We start from the raw sequence: 23,322 nt of genomic DNA on the forward strand, positions 1-23,322 counted from the left end.
GAAACGAGGTGTACCGGTAGTTCGGAATAGGCACCCTAGTCCGAACTACCTAGTTCGAGCCCCGTGTAGCCGCGCTACACGGGGTTCGAAGCAGCGGGGATTTAAAAATGGCGGCTCCCCGCTTATGCTAATGAAGCCCGGGAAATTCAAATCCCGGGCTTCATTAGCAAGTGCGGTATGCATACATTACCCTCCTAGTTCGAACTAGCGGGGTAGTGTAGACATACCCAGGGGGAGTAGGAGCTCCTCCACCCCCATTCATACAGGAACATTGTTGGCTGTTCCCCTTCATCACGGAGTGAGGGGGAAGCGCACAGTTTGCTGCATTCCTCACTCTGACTGGGGAACACTGCCCCAGCCAGGGGACATGCATCCCTCCCCTAGCTGTCCCCACTCAAGCTGCAGCAACCATGGAGAAGTGCTTCTCACCTGGTCCCAAGCTGCTGCAGTGAGAGAGCACTGGGTTTGACCTCTTTCCCCAAGGCAACCTACATACTGAACCCCTCATCCCTAGCCCAACCCCAGAGCAATGATTTAAAATTTCAGGGTGGGGAACCTTTTTTGGGTGCAGGACCACTGACCCACTGAAAAATAATTCAGAGGCCACAAAAAAGTTAAGAAATTTAAAAAAAAAAAAAAAAACATTCCCCTTGAGTTGCTCAGATTTTTTAGTAGATTGTGGCCCCATACACTCTGGGGTGGGCCAAAAAAATGTGGAGTTCAGTGTGTGGGAGGGAGCTTCTAGGAAGCAGGCTTGGGTTGTGGGATCTGAGCAGGAGGGAAGGTGCAGGAATGAAGAGGGGTTGCAGGATCAGGGTGGGAGAGGGGCTGCAGGACTGTTCCTCTGCGCTAAAAGGGGAGCTCCGAGCCATGGGTCCAGACCAGGCAAGCCAGGGGCCAGATCCAGGCCCTGGCATTGGGGGTTCCTGACCCCAGTGAAGTTTGTACATTTTCAAAAATCAGAAATTAATTGAGTTAAGGACCCAAGCAACACACGGTAAATCTTCTCATAACCAATAAAATGGAGCTCTCTTTTTGATAGATTTTTTCACTTTTGCACCTATAAAAATGCTATGAATGAATACTATTCATTATCTGTCAACCCAAAAATCAACTACACGCCATGAACTACTCTCCCAAAATAGTTAAATCAGAGGTGAACGTAAGCTGAAATACTCCCCACTTGTATAATAGTTTGTTACTAGCAAAATATCACCCATTCCTACTGAACAAAATTATAAATCATGCCTAAATTATTCATCAGAAAATTATTGCCTGGCTATAGCCTATGGAATATTGCATCAAGATTCATCTTCTTCCCTGGAAGGAAGGAGGAATACAAAAATTGGAACTAAAAAACTGCAGAGAGGGGGGATAAAAAGATCTCTTAATTGCACTGTTGCTCTGGCCCTTTTTTCAGATGGATCCCACTCCAACCCAAGTAGTGCAAATGACATGTGACATACTGCAGATGGCTCGCCCGTCACAGAGGCACACATGCGGCTTGCTCTATCCAGCAGCACAGGTGTTGAATTTTTCACTTGCCAGCTAGCCAGTAGCAGCCAGATTTCCCCTCAAGAGAAAGGCATAAAATCCCCCTCTTAGAATGCAGAGGAAAGAACAGTATTCCACCCCACTGCCCCCTCTCAGCCAGCTCACATTTTGATGGGTAAATTAAAGGAATAGATGTGTTTTAAGCTCAAGGAAGATTTCCAGATTCATTTAAGTAAGCCACATGCTCAACACTGTATGTGCTGTGCAAGGGTCTCCTGCCTGCAACGATGCCCCCAGCACCACCAAGTATAGAGCACAGCACACTCTGCTCAGTGGAGGGGGCTCTACTAGGTAACAATGATTCTCCCTTCTCCTCCCCCTCTCCCCCCGAGAAAGCTATGATCAGGCTTGTCACTAGATCAGGGAGTCTCCCTGACACTGATGAACATGTTGTCATGGAGCTATTGTTATCTTTAACACAGCTGCAGAGAATTTTGACTGGGTATCTGAGTGATGACAAATGGTCCCAGATATTCATTTGCTTGGTTGCTTATTACATTGTCAATTAATATCTCTGCTCCAATTAGCTGCATTGCTCTTGCTATTGTGGTTTCTGGTTTCCACAATCCCCATGAACAGCCGCTGCTTTGACAGTGGGAAATCAAAAAGGGCAACAAACAACAAAGTCTCCTGCAGCAACTCCAAAGTCTAGTATAATAGAATTGGGCAGCCAGGTGCTTTTGAAAATCCCACTGGGCACCTTTGGGTGCCTTATTCCCTTTGAAAATCTGGCCCTAAAAGACAATTGGTATCTGCATCATTGAGAACACCCAACTGACATCCTAAGCACGAACTTAGAGGCCTCATTCAGGGGCTCAGTGATGGGAACCAGAAAGGTATGCAGGAGCCAGAGAGGCAGCAGAATCAGAGCCATGTCAGCTTAAGGCAATGTCCACACTGCACTTCTATTTTTAAAATCTTTTGTTGCTCGGGGTTATAAAGAAAGCCCTATGAATGACAGAAATCTTAATGGTTTCAAAGAGGTAGCCGTGTTAGTCTGTTTTAGCAAAACCAACAAGGAGTCCAGTGGCACTTTAAAGGCTAATTAATTCATTACAGTATTAGGGCAAATGCTTTTGTGAATGACAACTCACTTCATCAGATGCTGAAGAGAAAAATGGATACAGAAGGCAGTGTGACATCACTGGTAATTAAATGAGAGAGGATGTGGCTTATCTCCAACAGAGATGAGAAACTGAGAGGACCTGATTGGAAAATTAGCTATTGTAATGTGAGAACCACTCAATGGGTCTATTTAAACCTTGGCTTAGGGTATCAAATTTGTATATGAATTCCAGCTCATCAGTTTCCCATTGCAATCTGTTTGAGAATGTCAACTTGCAAGTCAAAAACTGGGTGTCCTAAGAGATTAAAACACTCTCCCACAATTTTTTGTATGTTGCCATTCTTGGTCTGATGTGTCCATTTATTCTTTTGCATGGAGACAACATGGTTTATTTGATGTACAGGGCAGAGGGACATTGTTGGCACAGGATAGTATATATTACATTAGTACATAAATGTTGCTCTTTAGTCCTGCAGCAACATTTGTGATCCAGCATGATTTTAGTTAGCCAGGTGTCCACTTGTCATAGGTGTGGCCAAGTTTCCCACAGTCCCATAAAGTTTGTTTACAGCCACCAGTCCTGGCTCTCAGTGTTCTGTACTGTTATTTAGCTCTAATTTATCCCTAAATGTCTTCTAAGAGCCTGGTAAGCATCGGAAGTGTTGGTAATGCTGCTAGACAATATTGACTTCCTGTGGTTCGGCAAATTCTCTGGCTTGGCATCAGTCAGGTCCCAAGGGTGCCAGACTGGAGAAGATCAACCTGCAGATGTGCATGTGAATGAGCCTTTGATGATGTAGCAGCTGATGTGGTTAGGTCCTGTGTTGGTGTCACTAAGGTAAATATGTGGACAGAGATGGCAGGAGAGATTTTGCAAGGATAGGTTCCTGGATTTGTGTTTCCATAGTGGGCTGTGAAGTTGGTAGTGAGTGTGGACAGTGTTTCATCAGAAAGAAATACTCTTCTAATGATGAAGCTCCTCCTCCCCATTGGGTCTGGTTTTATTTTGTCAACAGGAGAGCTCTCTCTCCAGGCAACAAAGAGTGGCTTCACTGAGGGTATGTCTATACTTGCATCCTAGTTTGAAGTAGGGATGCAAATCCGGGCTTTTGAAATTGCTAATGAAGCGGGGATTTAAATATCCCGCGCTTCATTAGCATGATCTCGCTGGCACGCTAGTTCAAATCACAGCTGATTTGAACCAGGAAGTGCGTGCCAAGATGTGTTAGTTTGAACCAAACCCCTTGATTCGAACTAATATTACTCCTCAAAAAATTCTTGCGCAAGAGCATGTCCACACTGCCATGTGCTTTTACGCAAGAGATGTGCTTTTGTTCAAGAGCAGCCATGGCAGTGTGGACGCTCTCTTGCGCAAGAAAGCTCTGATGGCCATTTTAGCCATAGGGGTTTCTTGCACAAGAAACCCCTGTTGCCCGTCCACACTGCCTTCTTGCGCAAGAGCGGCTTATTCCTCACAAGGAAAGGAATAACTCTTTGCACAAGAAGCCCTCTCTTCTGATGCTTTACTGTAAATTTATTTGCGCAAGAACACGTGTGCAGTGTAGACACTCTGCAAGTTTTTGCACAAGAATTCCCGTTCTTGTGCAAAAAGCCTGCAGTGTAGACGTAGCCTGTGGGGTTTTGTTATAGAGACTGACAGGTAAAATGAGGGGAGTTATGGACAAATTTTGTGGCTCTTTCAAAAGAAATAGTTAAGTCCCCATGTGTTTTCCTTTGTTATAACATTTTGGTATTTACATTTCAGTAAGAGGGTTTTTATATTTTACATGTGCAGATGGCTCTGACACACGTTACTGAATTCCCTTTCCAGAGAAGCTGTTCTGTGGCTTTTTGAAGTACAGCACACAAGAGTAGTCTGTCCTCCAATTTCAGTAGTGCCAAGTTTCCAATCAAGATCCATCAGGAAACTTGCAATCATGAGTATCAGAAGCAGAGTTTTACTCTCTACTCCAAAGGAAGAAAAATCCCACCAGTAAAGCCACACTGTTGTTGTCAGCAAAGGAGCCTCAATGAAAATGGCTCCCCAGCTCTCAAATCTATTTTGAGCACCGAGATGATTGACTCTGCTCTAGCACTCCTACCAGCAATATGAAAAGAAGGAGCAAGGTGAAGAATGAGCCAAACATTCACAAGGCTATGAGATCATCAATGCATAGTGCATATTCAGTGCTATCTTTAATTGCGTGGCACTTTGACAACTCAGTAATAGGTACTTAGGCCAGGTTTACCCTGTGGGGAAGGACAAATTAAGATAAGATAAAGTCAACAAACTTTATTTTGAGTTTCTGCAGTCTCCACACCGGGAGGTTGACCTGAGTATTTACTCCTATTGGCTTCCTTTACTTCTTACATACAGAAGTAGTATCAGCACTGACAGGGGTGCCCTCTGAGTTCAACTTAGCAGGTCTTTACTAGACCTGCTAAATTAAACTCTGGAAGATTGATTGCAGCAGCATCAATCTTCCACATAATGAAAACAAGTAAAACACACAATAGACAGTTTGACTCTGTTGATGGTTATTGGTTACTGTAACAAATCCCAGTATTAAAAGATCCTCTACTAAAAATGTTCTGCTACTTGATATTTGAATCTATGGATTGCTACTCTGAGTGCCCTGGCTGCTCAATATCCATGGCAGATTTCAGGAAGATAGAGAGTCAAAAAACACTCTGAGTTTTCAAACCCAAGGTAAATAGTCAAATTTAGCAAACTTGTAACCAATTGAATGCAAACATAATTTAATTTTTGAAATCCAAATTCATATGAATTGGAGAGAGAAAGAGAGAGAGAGAGAGAGATGAGTGACTGATTCTCTCTGACATCATAGTTGTATTGCACAGGCAAAAGCAGGGGCCAGCAAATGGGCACTATATGGGAAAAGACATTAAATAAAACAAAAAACTTCGAGATTTTCCAGTATTCTGATTTTCCAAATTTCCTAAGAAACCCATAACAAACACAAAATACACCCTGGAGATCATTCCAAACACATTAAACAAGTGACTGAAATTTGGTCCAAATTTCTCATAGCATATTAACAAGTGTTCATTAAAAGGTCAGACACTGAGGGACAAACCCCGCAAAACAGAAAATTCTGATGCAACTTTAGCTATGATCTAATTATTACAATTGTAGTAAGTAACTGCAGCAGCAGGCTACCCAGAGTTATTGTGCTTGTGTTTGTGAAAAGAGAAAAATCTCATAAGCCATCTATTAAGAAGTAGTCTACACTCTAAAAAGTTTGAAACCTCCTTTGGCAAACAATGCTATTGCACTGACTAGGCAAATGCAAACACAAGTTGCACTCGTTTTCATTGAGTTGCCTGTTCATTTCTAGTAGAAAAAGAATTTTAGAAAACTGTTTTGGACAGACATGATGTAATTGTAAATCATCACAGCAAGTTAAGGGAGCTTTGATCATTTAAAGCAGTTTAGGATCTGTCCTCTTCTGTTCAGCAGGCTTACATCTGTACTGGAAAAATAGTGCTCATCCATGTTCTTCACCCTTCACTGCTGTATCTATACAGGAAGAGAACCAGGTGCAAGTGTAAATTTTGTAAGTTCTGCCCAGGCTTAACTCTGGGTCCAGTTTGCCTCCTTCATGGTAGCAAATATTATATTATCCTACCACAGAACAGAAAGAGGGACTTCCTGGTTTCCTGTGGGCTCCCTGCTGAAATGAATGAGATGTCCATGATGAATGAATTTCTACTATCTTTGATGGCTGGAAAAGTTAATTAGAACTTCTTAAACAATGAGCCATTCAATTTTTCAACTATGAATCATTCTGTGCCTGGACTGGTCTCCTAAGGGTCATTTTCATCATAAATTAATCTTTCTAATGTCAGACTTAAATTATCAGAAGTGACACATATGACTAGTGTGTTACTCAGCAACAGTAGCTGCTGCCATGCTGTGGAAAGGTGTGGTGAAGACACTGAAGATATTGAGTCTGGCATTGTGAAAAATTAGTTTAAAATTAAAATAACTCTGATAACATTAACCAAAATAGAGGCTCACTCATGTCTAGAACATGACTGTTATTAGCTATAAACTTTCTTGCCTACTTCTAGGTAATGAAGAGGGAAGGAGCCTAATGAATATTTCCAATATCTGGGGGTGGGAGGAAGTAAGATGAATAATTGACCAGCTGCGATATATTTGTAACCTTGCTATGTACTGGAGATGCATTGTCTTCTGAATAGTCACTCTTCTGTGGCAGAGAGAGACTTTAATACTATTACAGATAAAGGAGAATTTCTCTTAGCTCAAATGATAAAGTAATGTATATTAGGCTCAAAACAGCTTGAGGTGTGTTCACCAGTGAAGTTTCAAGAGATCATGGTGTGCAGTGGAGCTCAATGAATAATTTATAACAAATAATGTATTCAATGAATTTTGCCTTGTTCTGTCTGCACATGTGATTGTCTCAAATGCATTCTCACTTTGAAACTATTTACTGAATGAATTCTGTGAATGATTGGTTGAGTGTGGTCTTTACAGTCAGGTTTCCAGTGAGAGTATTCTTAAATTCTAATTTCATTCTCCATAAATATTCCATATAATTTGCTTAATGTTTCCTTTTTGGCAAACACTCTTGCCAGAAAATTCATTTCCTGGTATTTGCACAAAGCAAACATAAAAGGAGCTTTGTCAAAGCAAAGTAATTTGAAAATTCATATGAATATTAGTGGAAATAGCTTTTGACACTATTCTCTCAGTTCTAGTGTAGAGGATAAAGTAGGTGATAATTATTTGCTCATGGAATCTTTATCCAGGTAAGGTAACTTGTAAACCTGTTTGAAATTGTTTCTTGGATCTGAATGTGATATAATTGGATAAAGTAATCAATCCTTTGAATAAGCAGATAGTAACTTTCACTAATACTATGAAATGCATAAAGTGACATTTTACAATCAAAATCTATTCAGTGAAAATTCTGAAGTATTTCACTTGTGACTATCAGTTGGAGCTCATTCAATCACTTTTCTTCTCTTCAGCTATTTTGTGAGGCATGCCCTTTTCACTTGGATATCTCTGTTTATAAACATGAAATTTAAAAACAGGTGACATGTAGTTAAAGAGGACTTTTGTGAATTGGGAGCCTATAGAATTTGATCAATTTTCCTGTGCAAGTGTCTAATAGGAATTCCTATATGAAATAGATTATACAACATATAACAAACTGGACCCATAGAAAATTACATAGCTTAGATAGAACCAGATAGATGGAACCAAAGAGAAAGTAAAATTTGCATCTTAATCAAGCATAAAGAACTATGTATGCAAGCCACACCAAGCAGTGGCAATTTCTTCATGATAGTAAATACTGGATTAACAAAACAAGAATGAGTTCCTGACTTTCATATCTGTGAGATCCAGACTCTCATATCTGTGTAATTAATATCTACTCTTTGTAAACCCTGTAGATTAAAAGCCAATAAATAAACTATTGCACTGATCAAATTACTCTTCGTAATGTCCAAAATAGCACATACAAAAGGAAAACCAAACACAGTCTATGCTGCTATAATTGCCACTTTTTCCCTGACATTTTAAAAAACAATTTCAGTTCTCGAAGTTAAATGAGTCATGGAATACAAAGGATACTGGATGATCATACAGAGGTAAAATAGGATATTAACCCCACTCATGAGAATTAACTTTCATAATTCACTGGTGCCAAAAACTCATGAATACATAACCTGAGCAAATATTATGCAGACTCAGAGAGAGGAACAGACTTAAATCAGTCACAAAGAAACTCTGGTTCCTCTAATAAAGTTATTTTTAGCATATATTAATTTTAGTTATGCTATGATGCATGTAATGTATGCAGCTATTCTCGGCACCTCTAAATGTCAAGGAGATTGCTATGTGAAGAATGCAGTTGCCATTTAGGTTCAGATGAGATTCAACAGATTATAGAAGAGACTCATTCTGCTCTTTCTTGGTTACTTTATGTTTGTTCTTTCTTGTGCTGCTGTTTTCTCTCAGTCCTGTGTATAATCTTAATGACAGTCTATTGTGTATTTAAAACATAAAAGTGCATTCACACAATACTGGGTGTTGAAATGTTTCATTCCACTTTGAAGATAATACAAAGCTAATCAGAACCTCGCAGAATTAGGAACTAAATAACTCAACATTAATGAATATCTTTGATAGCCTAATCCTGTAAAATTAAAGCTAATGGCAAGATGACTATTGGCTCTGACAAGTACTAGATTGGACCTTTTCTGTGTGTTATTTAAGAGTTCATATTGACAACTGAGGATGAATGAATTGATTCAGTTAAATCAACGACCCAGTCAAAGTCCCTTCCCCAGAAGAAAACAAAATACAACAAACAAAACCTTTTCTGAACTTTGTGAAAGTTTGTCTGCCTACTGCCCATAATTTTTCTACACCTTTGCACATCTTGGCTTCAGATGGAACTAGAGTCAGAAAATAAACTCATAATTCTGTTACAAAGTTTCAGAGGGATAGCTGTGTTAGTCTGTAGTACCAAAAAAAACCCTTAATCAATGAATAGTCCTGCAGCATCTTTTACTAATCTCTAAGGGTATGTCTACACTACAAAGTTAGTTCGAATTAACGGACGTTAGTTTGAACTAACTTTCATAGGCGCTACACTAGCGCTCTGTTAGTTCGAATTTAATTCGAATTAACGGAGCGCTTAGTTCGAACTAGGTAATCCTCATTCCACGAGGATTAAGCCTAGTTCGAACTAGCTAGTTCAAATTAAGGGGTGTGTATCCCCTTAATTCGAACTAGTGGGAGGCTAGCCCTCCCCAGGTTTCTCTGGTGGCCACTCTGGCCAACACCAGAGAAACTCGTCTGCCCCCCTCCCAGCCCTGGACCCCTTAAAGGGGCACGGGCTGGCTACGGCAACTTTCTCTTACTAGTTTGAAGCTTGCTACCCATTCCTTTCCTTTGGTGTCCTCTAGTCCTTCTTTATGGGAACTCATGAAGAACTTTTCTGTATGCACCCTCTCCACCCAACTCCTGCTTTTAGAGACCTCTAACCTGTCCCCCCTCCGTCTCCTCTTTTCTAAGCTGAAAAGTCCCAGTCTCTTTAGCCTCTCTTCATATGGGACCTGTTCCCAACCCCTGATCATTTTAGTTGCCCTCCCCTCTCCCAGCCTCTCTTCCCCTCTCCCACCTCCTTTTCCCAGTCTCCCCCAGTTTTGTTCAATAAAGACAGATTCCATTTTGGAAGACACGTTATCTTTATTTTGTACGTCAAGAAGAGGGGCTAGGGAAGGGTAAGTGGAAAGAGGTGAGGGAGGAATGGGGCACAAGCCCCCGATGCGGAGGACTGGGCTGGCTCTGTGGGCTTCTGGGGGTGGAAGCTCTCCTGCAGCCCCCAATTGCCCCCTCTCCCGAGATGGCAGCCTGCGGCAAGTGCAGCCTGGCTGATGGCCGAGTGCTGTGATGTGCCCAGTGTGGGCACTCAGGGCACTCCAAGCCAGGACTGGTTTGTAAGCGGGGCACCCCTGAGAACTGTCTGTCCGGGGTGGGGGTCGGGACCCTTTAAGCACAGCCCTCAGCTAGCCTGAGACAGCATCTCCACGCTCTAAGTCCTCCTCTGATGCCCTGCCGGCACTGCTTCCGGCCATCCTTAACCCCGCTTCAGGGTCCACTTAATGTGGATGTGCTAATTCGAATTAGCAAAACGCTAATTCGAACTAGTTTTTAGTTCGAGATGCGTTAGTTCGAATTAGCTTAGTTCGAATTAACTAATTCGAACTAAGTTAGTTCGAATTAGCGCTGTAGTGTAGACGTACCCTAAGGTGCTGCAGGACTTTTGTTGTTTTTTAATTTTTTTCATAATACTGTTGTGTCATCAATCAACACCATCCCCATTTTATATTTGGGGAAACTGAGGAATGGAGCAGCAAAATGACTTTCCTAACATCACATAGCAAACCACTGGCAACACTGAAATGAGAACAGAGGTCTCCTGATTCCCAGTCCTGGGCTCAGTGCACTAGGCTACCCTGCTTCCCCACAATGTCACTTCAAACTGTATCTCAGCAATGGTCAGTTTGACATTAGCTCATTCACTGACCATTTTTAAGTTTACTTACTGATAGGCTGGGACATAGGGTGTGTGCTAAGGATCCACTAATCCATCCCTTCATGGCTTGCATTATTATCTCCCCACAAAAAAAATAGCACTTGCCTTTTTGATTTATTGGAATGTCATTGGCTAATCCCTGATTCCCCATGGGCATGGAGGAAGCTGTACTATATGAAGCAGAAGAACAGTTAATGTATATTAACATCAACAATCTATTAACTGAGGCAAGAAATGGGGAAGGGATTTAAGAAAGAGACAAGGGCCTCAGGGAAAATACTGTTGCTTTCTGTGCTTTTGACAGCTGCTAAGACCTTCTGCCATTGGGACAGTTTTACATAAGAACATAAGAACGGCCGTACTGGGTCAGACCAAAGGTCCATCTAGCCCAGTATCCTGTCTACCAACAGTGGCCAGCACCAGGTACCCCAGAGAGGGTTGACCGAAGACAATGATCAAGCGATTTGTCTCCTGCCATCCCTCTCCAGCCTCTGACAAACAGAGGCCAAGGACACCATTTTATCCCCTGGCTAATAGCCTTTTATGGACCTAACCTCCATGAATTTATCCAACTTCTCTTTAAACTCTATTATAGTCCTAGCCTTCACCGCCTCCTCTGGCAAGGAGTTCCACAGGTTGACAACACGCTGTGTGAAGAAGAACTTCCTTTTATTAGTTTTAAACCTGCTACCCATTAATTTCATTTGGTGTCCTCTAGTTCTTCTTTTATGGGAACTAATAAATAACTTTTCTTTATCAGCCCTCTCCACACCACTCATGATTTTATAGACCTCTATCATATCCCCCCTCAGTCTCCTCTTTTCTAAACTGAAAAGTCCCAGTCTCTTTAGCCTCTCCTCATATGGGACCTGTTCCAAACCCCTAATCATTTTAGTTGCCCTTTTCTGAACCCTTTCCAAGGCCAAAATATCTTTTTTGAGGTGAGGAGACCACATCTGTACACAGTATTCAAGATGTGGGCATACCATAGTTTTATACAGGGGCAGTAAGATGTTCTGGGTCTTATTTTCTATCCTTTTCCTAATAATTCCTAGCATCCTATTTGCCTTTTTGACCGCCGCTGCACACTGATAATAAAGTTTTGATAATAAAGTTGTGCCTTTATATATCATTTTAACATAAAATAGGTTTGCCCTTGGCAATATCCACTTTTCACAACTGTCCTATCACATTCAAATGCATCCCTCTGGTTGGCATGATTACCACAATCTGGCTGTAAAACTATCTTTAACTGTCCAGAAAGGATCACCTCAGTGTTTGAGGGACCATTAGTGGTGTATATCCAACACAAGATATTGTTGCCATTCAACTTCCTGTTAACATTGGAAAACCAGATATAGTTGAAGGAAAGAAGGTACAACTTGGACAGCTATGTGCTACACAAATCTTCAGCCCTTTCTGACCACTGCTCAAATCTTTAGTCCCTTCTGATCATTTCAGGCTGGCAGAAGTTAGAGTACCAAAAAGACTGCTTTATCATGGCACAGAACAGCATGTGGACCAGGGGACTATATGGGTGAATGTTAAATCACCTGGTACACAATTCCCTGATTTGTGGGAAAGACACCTTGAATAAAATAGAGTCTACTTCAGTTTTAAGGATGACAAAAAGAGTATCAAGTTTTAAAAGTATTTTTATTAAAATCATGTCCTTGTGCTAGAAATACTATGCTTATATACCTCTGAGTAAATAACAGCTTTATAAATAATGGATAATTAGCTCAACATAGGGAAAACAAAACAATTTAGCTAAAACAATATTCCTTTGCTGCTTCTGCACAGTTCAAATGACTACAGGTAATTTCAACAAGCCACTCATTTTTCAGTGAATGACTAAATACTAAATTTAAAGTCAAACACTTTTACCTTTCCCAAAATAGAAACACATAAAATGAAACCCAAGTTACCATTCAGTAACTACTATAATTTTATAATTACAAAACAAACTATGCAGCACAATAAATGAGGTTGGTAATTTGTTATAGTTCTATTGCTTTGTAAGTATACAGAATATTGTAAATTGGGCACTGTATTAAAAATGACAGAAAAACATTAGATCCTAAGCTAAGGGATCAATTTTCACTAAGCTCTTTGTGTGATTCATCTTATAATACAGAGGATTGAAAAAGACCAAAATTCTAATGCAGAGATATCTAGATACAGTATGTACTGACTGCTAAGTACATAGAAATAAAATACACAGTTGAAATAAAATACAGCATAGAAATAAAATACACAGTTGCCGTCCAGTATAATTAGCATGTTTCTGATTTTAAACAGTGTTTCATGAAGACAGCTGTGAATCACATTGGATTACATTGTCATGAGCAAACAACAGTGAGAACCTATTAATTTGTAATTGTAGGATGGTTGGAAAGTATTTTAGAAGAAAGAATTATAGGGCTCTATTATGAGGAGCTCTCTGTGTCACGCTAAAGCAGATTTTATGCAGTCATGCAAAACAACAAATTGTCTCTCCAAATGCATTGTGACATCTTGGACTAAGGGGTGAAAGGAGTACACAAGTAAACAGATTTAGTTAGAGAAACAGAATGTGAGGGCACTATTAAGGGTTGTGTAATGGATAGTCTATATAGTGCAGAATAACAGAGCATGTGGAAGAAAAATAAGAGTATCAACAAGAGGATGAGGTATTTTAGGAGAATACAGGTGCTTGAAGAGAAAGACCAAAACCATAACAATTAAATGAGTCTGGAAAGAAATAATAGGGGAATTGTCTGTCTGTAACAGAAGAGTTTGGTGGCTCCAGACATTTCTTGTTTATTATGGTTTGATCTTCCTAAAGGGATTTACTTCAGAGAGGGAACTCACATTATATGGCAGTATTACCCTTATTCTTTCTGAATTCTACAGAGTACAAATAATTATTTATGAATTATTGAGATTGCCATTTTCCATGCACATTCTGGATAATGGCAAAGTCAGACTGTTAAGAGGAAGAGCCATAGATTATAGAATTTTCCTTGGCTTTATTAACATAACATATCAAGTATATACACATCTAAAACATACTGAAACAAACTGCTCAAGTCCACATTGTGAAGTTGAGGAACACATTAAATAAAAAAAAAAGTGTAAGCCACCTGGAATATTTTAAATGGGGGGGAGGGGTTAAAAATATTTTAAAATAAATAAAATTTTAAATAAATAAATAAAATAACTTACAAAATGACACTTCTTTCCTCTGCCCTTTAGTAGTTTCAAGTAGCCCAAACCATTTTAATCTGTGTCCCTTCACTTTTCCCTTATGAAAGCCTTATGATGGGGACTGTAATCATTTCAAAATAAGCTGAATTCTTGGTCTGCTAAACAATTTAGGTTTCAGATGCATAACTACCTCTACAAAGCAGACGTCACTGGCTTAGAAGAAACTTGACATATACTATGTCAGCTGTTGGAAACAGCTCTGCCAGTATAAACACAAAGTATCAAACACACCCAATGTTTCCTAGCTTATTAAAATGGGAAATTATGGATACATCTCCTGTAATGAATGACCTAGGGGAGCAGGCTTTAAAAAGGCAGAGCGACCAGGGGAGCAAAGCAGACAGGGGAGTTTAAGGGTACGTCTAGACTACCGCGTTTTGTCGATGGAAGTTTTGTCGACAGATACTGTCAACAAAACTTCCGTTGACAAAGAGCGTCCAGACACATTGAGTTCTGTCGACAAAGCAAGCTGCTTTGTCGACAGAACTCCGTAGTCTGGACGCAGTGTTACAGGCAATAACACCTTCTGTCGTCAGAGTTCTGTCGACAGAAGGTGTTATGCCTCGTAAAATGAGGTATACCAGCGTCGACAAAACTGCTGAGTTCTGTCGACGTTATGTCGACAGAACTCAGCGGTAGTGTAGATGCTGGTATAGTTTTGTCGACAAAAGTCCACTTTTGTCGACAAAACTTGGTAGTCTAGACACACCTTAAGAGGCAGTTTGAAAGAGGGAGTCCTAATATGGTTAGGGAGACCCACAATACCTCTTCCAGCACCGCTTATGTCTCCTCCGTCTGCACCTGTAGCCAAACAGACCACCTAACCATGGATGCTTCTGCCCTGATCCGGGTGTGGTTTTGCAGGGACTGTAGCTTGCAATTCTCACTTACTGACATCCAGGCTGGAGGGACCATCCAATGTGAAAGATGCCTGCTGGTGGAATCTTTCAGGAAGCAGGTGGGAGAGCTACAGAAGGAGGTGGCTAGGCTGAAGAGCATCCAAATCCACGAGGAATTCCTTGCAAGTATTCATGTGGAGACAGCATGTCTGAAGAAGCTACCGATTACAAAAGACTACTGATACACCACTGGTGGAAGAGGAGATGGCTCAGAGGAAACACTGGCAGCTGGTCACTTCTGGGAGCAGGTGTAGTAAGTTGAGGGTCGGTAACATGGAGTCAGCTGGCCTGAATAAAGGCCTGTAACATGACAATAGCAACAGGCCTGGAATCTAGTGATCAAGACTTTGGTTCAATAACACAGGAGCCAAGAAAGGGCTCTATTAATAATTGTGTGATTGTATAAGATAGGTCAAGCATGGAAGGACAAGGGAGGCACTGGGTACAGATTGTAAGCCAAAGGGGAGTAGTGGAATGTCTTAATGAGAAATGTCTGCTGTGTAGGAAAGACAGAAAGTATGGCAAAAGACCGCATTGGCTTAACCAGGACATCTTGTATGATCTAAAAATCAAAAGGGAGTAATATAAAAAGTGGAAACTAGGTCAAATCACTAAGGATGAATATAAGCAAACAATACAGGTATGCCGGGGCAAGATTAGAAAGGAAAAGGCATAAAATGAGCTCAAACTAGCTAGAGACATAATGGGTAACAAGAGGACATTCTATAAACATATTGGAAGCAAGACGAAGATCTAGGATAGGGTAGGCCCATTGCTCAGGGAAGAGGGAGAAACAGTAACAGGAACCTTGGAAATGGTAGAAGTGCTTAATGACTTCTTTGTTTTGGTCTTCACCAAGAAGTCTGATGATGACGAAATGCTTAACATAGTGAATGCTAGTGGAAATGGGGTAGGTTTAGAAGATAAAATTTAAAAAGAACAAGTCAAAAATCACTTAGAAAAGTTAGATGTCTGCAAGTACCAGGGTCTGATGAAATGCATTCTGGAATACTCAAGGAGCTGATAAAGGAGGTATCTGAGCCTTAAGCTATCAACTTTGAAAAATCATGGAAGACAGGAGAGATTCCAGAAGACTGGAAAAGGGCAAATATAGTGCCCATCTTTAAAAAGGGAAATAAGAACAACCCAGGAAACTACAGACCAGTCAGTTTCATTTCTGTGCCAGGAAAGATAATGGAGCAGGTTATTAAGGAATTCATCTGAAAGTATCTGGAAGAAAATAAGGTGATAGGTAAGCCAGCATGGATTTGCAAAGAACAAATCATGGCAAACCAATCTGATAGCTTTCTTTGATAGGAGAACAAGTCTTGTGGATAAGAGGGAAGTGGTGGACATGGTATACCTAGACCTTAATAAAGCATTTGATACGGTCTCACATGATTTTCTTATCATTGATGATCTTCTTATCAATAAACTAGGCAAATACAACCTAAATAGGGCTATCATAAAGTGGGTGCATAACTGGCTGATTAACCCTTCTAAGGGTATGTCTACACTACCACCCTAGTTCGAACTAGGGTGGTTAATGTAGTCAATTGAAGTTGCAAATGAAGCCCGGGATTTAAATATCCTGGGCTTCATTTGCATCTTGCCGGGCACCACCATTTTTAAATCCCCGGTAGTTCGGACTCCGTGCCCGCGGCTACACGCGGCACGGAGTAGGTAGTTCGAATTAGGCTAATTCGAACTACCGTTACTCCTCTATCAAAAACGGTGGAGAAACACTGGTCTAGACCGTGTTTGGTCCTGGTGTGAGAGCAGGGGACTGGACTCAATGACATCTCAAGGTGCCTTCCAGTTCTTGTATTCTGTGATCCTTTTATTCTAATGCCAGGATGCAACAGAAACTTCAGTAACTACCTGTGTTTCATAACACAGAGCAAATACTTCACAAATGTATTCTTGGGATAATAGTTAAATAAAATGTTATTATTATCACAATTTTGATTAGCATTGTGCTACTGCTCACAATTATTTTAATCACTGTATATGTAGTTATAAATATGGCTACATGTAATTTCAATTTTTAAATGAAACAGAACAGCAATTTACAAATAATGTTTGCATTATTTGTTCAGCTGTTGGCTACAAGGTTTTAAAAATTTAAAATACATACTTACTGCAGTAAAAAGAGAGCTTGAGACATAAGTCCTTGTTTCAGAGACCTAGTATGAGGCCTGCAATCTGAATTGAAATAACGACAACCCCTTGCTGTGAGAAAAGTCAAGCTCCACCTGTCTGCATGCCCACAGAACCTGGCAAGAACAGGGCTGGTATTGCAACAACACACACAAACACTTTCCAGAAGGGTGCTGGAACACACCATACCAAGTGTGGTACCAGTCTCCTCATACCCCCAATATAGCAAGAATATCCTGACCCTTCCTAAAAGATGACAGCATGATGGAAGGCGGAAGGTGTGTCTTTGGCCAGCCAAGGGGATAGTAGAAAATCCTGCCACTAAGGGTGTATCTACACAGCAATTTTATTTCAAAATAACTAGCATTATTTTGAAATAACTTAGTTCGCGTCTATACAGCAGGTGGTTATTTTGAAATAATGTAGAAATACTGTCAAGCTGGAGGACTTCTTACTCCAACTCCTGTAACTCTCATTGTATGAGGAGTAAGGGAAGTCGGAGAAAAAGTGCTCTATTTTGAAATAAGAGCTGTGTAGACATTCCAATTTCAAAATAAGCTATTTTGAAATAAGCTATGCAATTGACGTAGCTCAATTTGTGTGGCTTATTTTGAGTTAAGCCCTGCTGTGTAGATGCATCCTAACTGAGCCACATCCATTGTCATGAGCATACACGCACTGAGTGTACTTGTAACAAATATAGGGCACCAATACTGTGATTTGTTGACAATAAACTTGACCTACTGCTTTCATATCTTGATGAACCTCTGTGGTCATTGGGCAGTTTGATCAATATCTGCTGTGCCAGCTGCCTGCGCAGAGCTGGGACAGCACACAGAGAGAACACATACCCACAGCTGAATATCTAACATATACTGTCATGTGTGATAAACTTCACATCACACATTACAATATCAAGATATAGGAATAACTTTATAAATATCTAGTGGTTATATGCCATTGGTTGTAAAAAGATCAATCAATCAATGAGTATGTTTGTTATCAAATATTGTATGGTAATGAAAGAGTGAATTCTGAAGTTCTGAAATTTTGACAAGGCTAGTTTAAATGACAACAGAAAATTTACTATCTACCTAAACCTGCTTCATGAGAAAAATTAATGTAACTCATCCAGACTAGATAATCAAAGCATTAAAAGTGAGGACATTCACAAATAAGCTCACGTACCAGAGCACTCAAGCATCTGTTGAACATTAAACACATGTAAAGTCCATCCCTATTCAGCAAGGAAAAGATTTAGTGAGGTATTTGAGCATATGCATTATTTAAAACACATAGGCACTCCTGTTAACGTACATGGGATTGTTCATAGAATTATAGAAGAATAATAGACAATTAGAGTTAGAAGAGACTGCAGGAGTCCCACTAGTCCATCCTCATCTAATCCAACTCCCTCCTCAAAGCGGACCAACTAAATCAATCACAACTAAATCATTCCAGCTAGGTCTTTGTCAACCCTTGCCTTAAAAACCTTTAAGGATGGCGATTCTACTGCCTTCCTAGGTAACCCAATCCATTGATTCACCCAAACTACTGAAATAGTTTTTCCTAATATTCAATTTATATCTTTCCCACTGCAACTTGAGATCACTGCTTTTTATTTGGTCATCTGCCACCACCGAGAATATCCTAACTCCATCCTCTTTGGAACCTCCCTTCAGATACTTGAAGACTAATATCAAATTCCCCCTCATTCTTCTCTTTTGAAGACTAAATAATCCTAGTTCCCTCATCTTCTCCTCATAAATCATATGCCCCATCTCCCCCAGTCATTTTTATTGCCCTGGGCTGGACTCTTGTCCACATCCTTTATGCGGGTTTGGGGTGTCAAAACAGGATGCAATACTCCAGATGTGGCCTCGCCGGTGCCGAGAATACAGGAAAATTATCAATTCCCTTGATTTGCTGGCAACACTTCTAGGGTTCTAATGGAACCCTATTATGGCATTAGCCTTCTTGGAACTAGTGCACACTGTTGACTCATATATAGCTTCTTGTCTACTGTAATTTCCAAGTATTTTTCTGCACAACTGCTGCCTACTAGTCAGTCTTTCATATGCTTAAAAATTATAAATAGGTTTAAAAAACTTGCTGAAACAGGCACCGTCTCAAGAAATCTAAAGAGATCCTCACTGAGGCTCAGTGAGTGGGACTTAAGCATTGATTTATGTGTTTTTTTCTGAACATGGACATACATAAGTACCTGCTTATCTACTTTGCTGAACTGAGGGCCATGCAAAGAGAACTATTAATATTTTTACCTTGAAAGGTAAACACATTTAACAAGACATATTCCAGTGTCACTTTTAATAGAACCATTCATGTAATATACTTATCCAAGTAATATATGCATTCTTTCTACCATATTCTTCACCTATCTGTACATAAATATCAGATAAAGTTGTATTTTGTTTATTAAATATTTAATTGTGAGCATAGCATAGTTATAAATGAATAGATAAATAATAAAAATCAATAACTGTTGTATAAAGATTATGAGTAATGCTAAGTAACGCAATTAAATGTGATGTTTATTTCTTTGTCTCTCTGTGAATGATAAGATTTCTCTTATGACTATCCAAGGATCTGATTCATAGCATTGGGGTAACAGTTCAGAGGGCCAATAAAATTCATTCTTAAATATGTCATTAGCAACAGTTTAAAATTAATGTAAATGATTAGTGGTAAGCAATACAATAGCATTTGGATGTGATCACTTATGATGACTGGCCTGGTGTTGGGATGGTTGAATAACTTTGAACTGAAATAAGAACTCCAAAAAGATAAACACGTAAAGTTATGGGGGAGGGGAGAAATTCTAATATGTGACCCTAATATGATGTGACTAGACTAGTATGTCCATATTCTCAGATAAAGAATCTAGACCAACAATTGTAAACAGCAGAAATTAATCAAAATCAGAAATGGATTATGAAAATAGGTAATTTGGAAACAGAACAGAACAGACTTTGCCAGGTACAATCCACAGCAGTGAAGAATCTGCAGCCTGTGGTATCTGTCACCCATAGTAGCATCGTCTGACCCACCACTGCAACTCAGATCCCAGCTTGCTGTGCAGGAGATAGCCCTTGGAACTGGGAGGGTTCTCCCCTCCACATTTCTATACTGTCTCCCCATTTAGTTGCTGCCGTAGGAATGGCAACCAGTTTTGATCGTGCATATGCTGATTTAGATGTAAGAACTGCTTTCATTTTATGTAAATCAGACTATGCTGTACCTCACAATACTTTGTGGCTGTAGTTCCCAACCTGGGCTCCACTAAACTGGCCAAAGAGAATACAAGTCCCACTCTGAGAGTCTGTATTTATCCATAGCCCTGGTCCAGAAATTCTAACCCCCAGCATCCTGTGAGAAACACACCAGTCACATTCTGGCTTCCAGCAGCTTTGGTTACTACTTGCTGGGTAACCCCAACATGCTCCCAGTCGCAAGCCCCTTTCCCCAAAATGTGTGTTCTGCACTATCCAGCCCTTTCCTGGACAGATATATTAGGTCCATTGCATCTCTAAAGGGATCAGTATACTAAAATTTGTTATCACACAGTTGAGTTTAAGGACAAGACTGGATTAATTTTAATTAAAGACTTAAACAAGTTTGTTTAACTACAAAGAAATTATTATTAAGTGAACACAAGTATAAGGGTTAAAGTCAGAGTCATCACAAGATAAATAAAGGTACCATGCTTTCTAAAATTAATTAATTAGACTTAGTTCAAGATGAAATTTTTACCACAGGTTCTCAGAGGAATTTCTGCTCAGAATCTGCTACAAAGCCATGGGGTTTCCTTTTGTCCTTGTAGGAACAAAAAAAAAAAAAAAAAAAAAAAAAAAAAAGATGAATAGGGAGATATAATTTGCGGTTGCGTTGCCCCTCATTTTTATAGTTCATTCACCCTTTGAAAAGCATTTTCTACTTATCTGGGGCTACTACTAGATAAAGTTCTTTCCCTCTGTGAGGACAGGGATAGGGAGTGGTGAAAGTGGTTCCATGATATTGTTTGCTTCTGCCTATCTTTCTTATAAAAAAACAGACACTTGATAGGTGATTGCCCATCAGCTTTAATAACACCAGACTAGAGGTGTCAGTTTGTCTTTTTTCTTTGAGAAATAAGATTACTCAGTCCCCAGCCTTGACTGCTAACCAATCTTCAGTCATGATTTCAGTTTATGTTCATAACTTTACAAATAATGTCACTGTGTACATTTCACCTTGATATTATTGGCCAGCAAGTTATTAGTTTTCAAATGACATTCATAAAGCATATTTGTACAAAGACAATTGCAATAGTGTATACACTGTGAATTCAGTCATCCTAGCCATCTACAGTAAAAGTTTCTGAATACAAACAATATTGTATAAGAGGCATTTGTTTCTATTAAAAGTTACTCCTTTACCCATAGTTCACAAACGGCTAAATACGGTTATTGTTTTCTATTTTAAAGTATAGGGAAATATTGTGATATATAAGGTCCCAGAGCCCTTAAATCTTAGCTTCTCTGAATTGTGTTATATTTTTTCAGAGAAATTCAATTTTATTCAAGGGAATTCATTCTTCTGGGCAAGAAATCTCCTACAGAAAGAAGTATTGCAATGTGAAAGCTCCAGGACATTTTAGCTAGTTGAATCATTCAGTGAATATCATTTATCCAAAGCATTTTAGATTCTTTACTGTATACATTTTCACTATTTTCCTCCCATTATTTGACCAGCTCTAGAAGAGGACATTAAAGGAACAGTCGAGTCGCAGCCTTGTCAGGTGTTCTGCAAACCGTACAAAACACCCATCACTACTATATAACCAAAAGTATGTCTATGCTTGTAGTGATAGAAATGTAGCCGTGTTAGTCTGGGGTAGCTGAAGCAAAATGCAGGACAATGTAGCACTTTAAAGACTAACAAGATGGTTTATTAGATGATGAGCTTTCGTGGGCCAGACCCACTTCCTCAGATCAAATAGTGGAAGAAAATAGTCACAACCATATATACCAAAGGATACAATTAAAAAAAATGAACACATATGAAAAGGACAAATCACATTTCAGAACAGGAGGGGGATGCAGGGGAGGGGGGAAAGGAAGGAAGGTAAGTGTCTGTGAATTGATGATATTAGAGGTGGGGAGAGTGGGATGTTTGTGAGTTAATGGTATTAGAGGTGATAATTGGGGAAGCTATCTTGATAATGGGTAAGATAGTTCAAGTGTTTGTTCAATCCTCTTTGGAGAGTGTCGAATTTTAACATGAATGACAGTTCAGAGGATTCCCTTTCAAGTGCAGATGTAAAAGGTCTTTGTAGCAGAATGCAGGTGGTTAAGTCATTGAGAGAGTGTCCTTTCTGGTTAAAATGGCACGAAACTGTTTCTTTGTGATCTTGTCTGATATCTGTTTTGTGGGCATTAATCCTTTGGTGAAGTGTACATAGCAGATGGACACTTTCGGCACATGATCTCTACATGAGAGAGCCACTTCCTGGACACCACAGTACAAATCAACAATGGAAAATTAGACACCACTCTCTACAGAAAACCCACCGACTCATACAGTTACCTACATGCTTCCAGCTCCCATCCAAAACACACCACACGATCCATCGTCTATAGCCAAGCCCTTCGATACAACCGCATCTGCTCTAATCCCACTGACAGAGACCAGAAGCTTCAGGATCTCTACCAAGTATTTATAAACCTCAACTACCCACCCGGAGAAATAAAAAAGCAAATTGAAAGAGCCAGACGAATACCTAGAAACCATCTACTTCAAGACAGACCCAAGAAAACCAACAATAGAACACCACTTGTCATCACCTACAACCCCCAACTTAAACCTGTCCAACAAATTATCAATAATGTCGACAAAGAGCATCTAGACTACATTCAGTTCTTTCCACAAAGCAAGCTGCTTTGTCGACAAAAGCCTGTAGTCTAGACGTACCCCTAGATGCAATAACAACTCTGTCGACAGAAGGCGTTATGCCTCGTAAAATGAGGTTTACCAGCGTCGACAAAACTGCTAAGTTCTGTCGACGTTATGTCGACAGAACTCAGCAGTAGTGTAGACGCAGGTATAGTTTTGTCGACAAAAGTCCACTTTTGTCGACAAAACTCTGTAGTCTAGACACACCCTAACTGTGGTGTTTTGCCTTACCCCTAAAAAGATCCTATGAAATTCTTTCCAGGTATAACACCTAGAAGGGGAGAAAGATCTGCATAGTGCATGGCCAGGGAGCTGCACTCCAAAGGGGATTCTGCAA

The sequence above is a fragment of the Pelodiscus sinensis genome, chromosome 9 (genome assembly GCF_049634645.1).
Source record: "Pelodiscus sinensis isolate JC-2024 chromosome 9, ASM4963464v1, whole genome shotgun sequence".
In the NCBI taxonomy this organism is placed as follows: Eukaryota; Metazoa; Chordata; order Testudines; family Trionychidae; genus Pelodiscus; species Pelodiscus sinensis.